This window comes from Engraulis encrasicolus, chromosome 21, assembly GCF_034702125.1.
Source record: "Engraulis encrasicolus isolate BLACKSEA-1 chromosome 21, IST_EnEncr_1.0, whole genome shotgun sequence".
NCBI classification, from domain to species: Eukaryota; Metazoa; Chordata; class Actinopteri; order Clupeiformes; family Engraulidae; genus Engraulis; species Engraulis encrasicolus.
Window position 1 is genome coordinate 10,506,121 of NC_085877.1, and position 6,697 is coordinate 10,512,817.

Sequence of the window (6,697 nt, forward strand, 5' to 3'; positions counted from 1 at the left end):
TTCAGGCAATGCAAGTCAATGGAGAACACGCCCACCCCTGTCAAGAAATTAACTAAAACTGTGTAAATATGAAGTAACACTTTAATCAAAGACCAGATTTGAAATGTCAGGCTAAATATCTACTTATATAATATGAGTCGATAAAATACATTTAAAAATCAAATAATATCTTTTATGAACATAGTTAGCAACACACTTCAACTATTGTCCTTGTATAGTGTGTTGATGGATATTTTCACATGATTAAGCCATTTTTGACAGAGGTGAGCCTCGTTCTCCGTTAATTTCCATTTCTCTGATCTACCTACAGATAATGGCCGCTACAGATTGCCGTAAAAAGGGGGGCGGGGTCCTCTCTAGTGTTATTTTCTACCTCTATGGAAAGGTGCCTTGGTTGTCTTCAGCAGGAGTACAGCAATCTAATTGCTTGGTGAAAGAACATTAACCAGTTATATGAAACGTGAAACGCGGTCAGGTTGCGCCCTCTAGAGGACATGGACACAAAGTGGTGATGTGGCTTTCATGTCCACAACCCAAACTGATGGGTTATGTTAATACTGGGGGTTTGGCATGGTTTGTATCACGACTCGTGGCTTAATTTGACATACACTACACTTTATGATGCGGCATTTGTGACATTTAGGCCTAAACTACAGACGCTAAATGTGAATTAGACAAAATCAACACAAAATCATAGCATGCCGTTCAACCTGACAAACAGGGGCTGTGTGGACTCATTTTTTACTCAAATGCTGATGCTGATGGAGGGGAGAGAGAGAGAGAGAGAGAGAGAGAGAGAGAGAGAGAGAGAGAGAGAGAGAGAGAGAGAGAGAGAGAGAGAGAGAGAGAGAGAGAGAGAGAGAGAGAATCTGCCGATAAGTTGAAGCGGCATGGGTCTTCAACTGGACAGTGACCCCAAGTGTGACGCTAAAATGGTTTTAAAAAAATGGCTTGAGGACAACAAAGTCAATGCTATTGTCGTGGCCACCACAAAGCTCCAATATAAATCCTATTGAGCTTTTATGGCAAGAGCTGAGATGATGAGGTGGTCTACGGGCATGGTCCTGTCATACCAGTTCGATCAGAAAGAATGGGTCAAAATCCCTGTCAATTATATTGTTAAAAGCTTGTAAAAGGATATCCTAAGCTTGTGATATAACTCATACAGTTTACATTTCTATTTTTTGTGATCAACTTTTTATTTTACAATTTACATTCTTTAGAATTTGGTATAAAATACTTAATACTGTTGACTCTGAGAAAAATGCTAACACATTAAACTTATTGTTGGCATTTGTAAATTATTTTGCCCATTCTAAATCACCTAAAATCGGAAAGATGTTATCTGATTTAAATGTCAGAGACTGAGACAGAATGTTTCATGTCTTTGTCTTCAATATAGGCCTACGTATGCACACTTCTGGCTTCAACTGTTCCGTGGAACCACTCTTGTGATGCAGCACCACCATGTGGTGATAGTGAAAACCGCATGTCCTAGAAAGATGCTCTGTTTCTGAAACCATGTAACCCCAACGCTCTCACCACATGACACACTTTAATCCCTTCAACCTTCCCTACCTAGGCCTACTCTGATATACAGCACATTTACAGCGGGCAAATAGAGAGAGAGAGAGAGAAAGAGAGAGAGAGACAGAGACAGAGAGAGGGGCCAGGGTGGAGGGGGAGCGGGGGAGAGAGTGAGATCTGTACTGTTAAGCATGCACTGAGAGACCGCTGTGACAAACCATCAGCTAAGGGAGAGACACCACTGTGACAATTTGACAAACCACTAGCTGAAAGGAAGCGTCTTTTCTTTTGTTGGTTTGCTTTATAACACCATCATGACTGTTGTTTTGTATTAAGTGTTTTAGTGTGTACATTCATATTTTTCTCTCTCTCTAACACACCTCTAAATAGAGGAAGAGAGAGTGAGACAGCAAGACCAACAATACTTTAAAGGTACACTGTGTAATTAGATTGTGGCCAGAGTAGGTATTGCAACTATGCTGCTCATTGAAACTGTGCTGCCTATTGCCAAATTTGAACTTTTCATGAATATTGATAAATGATTAAAAATATATATATATATATATATATATATATATATATATATATATATATATATATATATATATATATATATATATATATATATATATATTTACTAGTATGACCAAAGGACAGTAAGTTTTGCAGCTAAAAATGCCCATTTCTGGAGATTCAAAATCGTGGACCATGGAGAAGATCACCCTTTTCATGTATGTGAAATGCAATTTTCCCAGTCATAATGAATACTTAGAATGTAATGGTGGTGTTAAGTATTTGTTAAAAAGGTAACTTTTGTGAATGGGAAGCATGAATTCTGGAATGACTAATGTCATTCAGTATGTGGTAAGCTTACTTTACATGACAATGCATGTTGCTCTGTATATGAGAAAGAGTGAATGTACATGAGAGAGAGGGGGGGAGAGATTATTTGTAGGTGTAAATGAATGGAGAATCTCATCTTTGTTTAAAAAAATGGCTTAATAATTAAATGTAGTAGTTCATACACCGCGCTCTTCCGTGTGGTGCGTCTCCAGTTGAATAACTTGGAAGGTGAAAGACACTCCAAAGACACTGACGAAGGCAACAGCCGAAAGGTTTGTCTACACTTCTGCTGCTATGTAAATACTAAATAAAAGAAGAAGAAGAACCCGAGTGCGATCCACTTTTTCACCTTCCAAGTTAATAATTAAATGTGGAAATTTGGCTTTGATTTGGCCAAATTATAATGTTCCCAAGCTGAATTTTGGTCACAACCTCATCAATAGCACAATTCCGCGGACCTCCTGCAATCTCTAGTGCACCCCTAGGGGGTGCCCCACCCCAGGTTACTGTAAGAACCACTGCTCTGTGGCATGCAGTTTGATACATCCGTGAGCAACCATGCTCTGGGTGGAGAACAGCAGGGTGGGGTGGGCAAGGATGGATTACTGCGTGGGCCTACCTGGCCAGGCCCAGGGGGCCAAGAGTCAAGGGGGTCCTGCGTCAGAATGAGGTGTTTTTGGGTATGGATGAACAGAAGGCTTAGTACATACAGGGTGCATTCCAATATGCAGTCTTCCGTCCTCCACTTGTGCTTGTGGACTCATGTTTTGCTGACGCCCTGCCTCCATGGGGAAAACAATTAAAGGACCAGTTCGGTCAATTTCAACATGCAGTTGTAATGCTCACACACAGTAAATTCTAGCCTGGACTTGTCAGTGCCTGCCTTTTCCGAGATCTTGGTCTTTGTAATGGGGGCAGCTCTTTGTTTACATTTCATAAAAACATTTTTATTTATTCCCAAAAACATCCGAAAGGTTATACAACATCAGCAGACAACTAGCAAACAGTGCTACCTTATGGGAAAATATTTGGAGTAGGCCTATGTTAATTAAAAAAATAAAAATAAACAAACGCTGCCCCCATTAGAATAGCTCATATCTCGGAAAGGGCTTAGCCAAAAAATGTGGCATCACCGGGTATTGACAAGTCAAGGGTAGCGTGAGCAATACAACAGCAAATTGAAATTGACTGAACTGGTCCTTTAAGTTACCCAGCTGTCAGCCTCGCCACAACATTTTTTGGGGGACTGTTCTTCATTCACCATTCCGATCGCAAATGAGGAAATGACATTAGAATTATGCTTTTGCAAAATGTTGAATACATTTTCTGTCGTCAATGACATCATCATGAGGTCACAAGCAGGCTAGTGAGCAAGGAAGGATGGAAGTCCGCATAGGCTATTGGAATCCACCCACAGTAAAGGTCCATGATGTAGGTGGAGGGGACCACTGGGATGAGCTGCTGTAGGTTGTGGTGTGGGGTACTTACTTTCCAACAGGGAACTGCTGTGGTTTGGGGTGTGGGATGCTTACTTTCTCCTTGTGGACTCCATGTCCCTTCAATAGGATGCACAGCTTTTTGGTATTGACTAAGTGTCCAGTGTGGAATGCTTGTATATGTGTGTCCTAAATGTTTAAGATGTTTTGTCTTGTAAGAGCGGACATCACTTGTCTGCAAACCAAATCTACCTTTGGGTACTAATCAAGTTATCTAATCTAATCTAATCTTACTTTCTACTTTTTGTGGACTGCTGTGGGTTGGGGTGTGTGGTGGTAGCCTACTTAGACTCACTTTCATTGACTTTCTCACTGGTGTCCGGCATCAGAGTGGTGTGAAGTAGAAGCAGAAACACTCTAACAGATGCAATTACAGCACTAGCTGCATGGTATGGTAAACTGTGTAATATCATACCACTAGTGTTGTAATGACATTTGTAAAACGTAGCTGCTTCACGCCCTACCAGAGGAATGTGTGTGTGTGTGTGTGTGTGTGTGTGTGTGTGTGTGTGTGTGTGTGTGTGTGTGTGTGTATGTGTGTGTGTGTGTGTGTGTGTGTGTGTGTGTGTGTGTGTGTGTGTGTGTGTGTGTGTGTGTGTGTGTGTGTGTGTGTGTGTGTGTGTGTGTGTGTGTGTCTTGTANCTGTGTCACAAGGAGTAACACTGCCCCCATGTGGTGAAGAAAGAAGAGACAATAGCTGATAGCGCTGTGTGTGTGTGTGTGTGTGTGTGTGTGTGTGTGTGTGTGTGTGTGTGTGTGTGAGAGAGAGAGAGAGAGAGAGAGAGAGAGAGAGAGAGAGAGAGAGAGAGAGAGAGAGAGAGAGAGAGAGAGAGAGAGAGAGAGAGAGAGAGAGAGAGAGAGAGAGGAGCGTTCTGTGGAGCGTTGCTCCCATCACGGCCATCTCATCTTCCCCATCTGAAACAGCAACAGCAAACGTAAGCTAAAACACACACACACACACATACACACACACACACACACACACACACACACACACACACACACACACACACACACACACACACACACACACACACACACACACACACACACAGCTATCAGAGCAGCAAGCGTAAGCTAAAAAAACACCACAACGCCACAAACCACCTTATCTAGCCCATCAGAGCAGCAAGCCTCAGCCGAAACTAAAACTCCACCACTATCAGAGTAGCGAACATACAACATTGTGCAAATTCAACAGGATCACAATGCTATGACTATGTTCGTAATTGTAATGTGCTTTGGATGAAAGTGTCTGTCAAATGTATGTAATGTAATAATCACATTCACATAAACAGAAGTGTGCCCTAGTCCTATTTTTCTAAGTGTTGAGTAAAGGCACCCAGAGGTGTACTGAATTTGGAGTGTTGATGAAGCAGCATTTTTTTTCTTTTTGCCCTTTCCATGATCCTGGCCATGCTAATGGGTGCATGGGTTTGTTTACATTTTTAAAAAATAATAATAAAATGGGGTAAAAAAAAAACACATTAAAATACTTCAGAAGTTATTGCTGTGCTGTAAGGTGTGTTCTGATGTTAAATAACTTTTAGAGATGATATTTAGAGTAAGTATTTTATTATTTATTTATTTTTTGCTGGACTGCTGGACTGGTGATCTGGCATACAGGGCCTTTTCCCAGTGGGCTGACAGTCCTCAGGGGCCGATCCTTTTGTTTTTAGTTTGTTTGTTTTGTTTCTGTTTTCCTTTTATTTTCTCTTAGAGATCGTACCATAATTTAGATTTAGTGCATCCTTAATATACAGTGGACTGAGCCCATCAGGAGGGGGTGAGGGGCTGGTCTATGCTACAAATGCCCAGGCCGTTTTTTGTGTCCCAGACCACCCCTGACTATCACCATCAGCACAGCAGTGGCTGTTTTAGATCACAATTACAAGGGGGGCAGAGGTGGGGCCAATACATCTTTAGGGGAGAGCACATAATGGAAAAAAGCAAAACAGGTCAATATTCTATTTTATACATTTTATTTTATATTTAGATTCATTTATTTACATTACAGATTAACATAAAGCATTGGCTCTTTAGCACTCTGTGTTGGGCAAGTTACTCAAAAACTGTAATGCATTAGGCCTACTGATTACATGTTACTGTCTTTTCAAAGGCATCTTACACCAACACATTACTACGTACGTATATTTAAAATGTATGGCATTACACTACTTCTGCATTAATTTACTGTAGTTACTCTCAACAAAACGCTTTACTATTGATGGAACTATGAATCTGGCAATTTACAGTGTAAATCAAGCTCATGAGTCCTGACTCTTTCGCCTCCCATCCAGGAGGTGTTTCGGCAGCATGTAGACTAAAAAGTAGCTGGTTCTGGAATAGCTTTTATCTTTCTCACGACACTAAAAACCATTAAAATCCAGGTTATAATAAAAGTAGGGATGGGACTCGATTACATTTTTTAATCGAATTAATCTATAGGCTTTGAAATTAATTAATCAAATTAATTGCATTTTAATCGCATTTGAATATCTGACTTGAGAACAGTGAAAAGGGTTTTTTTTTCACATGGATTTTGAATAATGACAATAGATAAGTTTAATCTAAAAAAATTGAGAACTCTTCTCAATTTCAGCAGGCTGTTCACCATGAGGCGAAATGCTGCCCTCCACTGGTCTAATCCAGAACTATGTAGCTAGGCTATATTATAGTGCGATTAAAATTAGTTATTTTTTTGTAATTGCGTTAATGTTTGTGTGATTAATTAATCGAAATGAATGCATTAATGTCCCAGCCCTAAATAAAATACATTTGTAAGTCTTGTTACTTCCATTGTAAATAGTATATATAAGGCATACAGATTT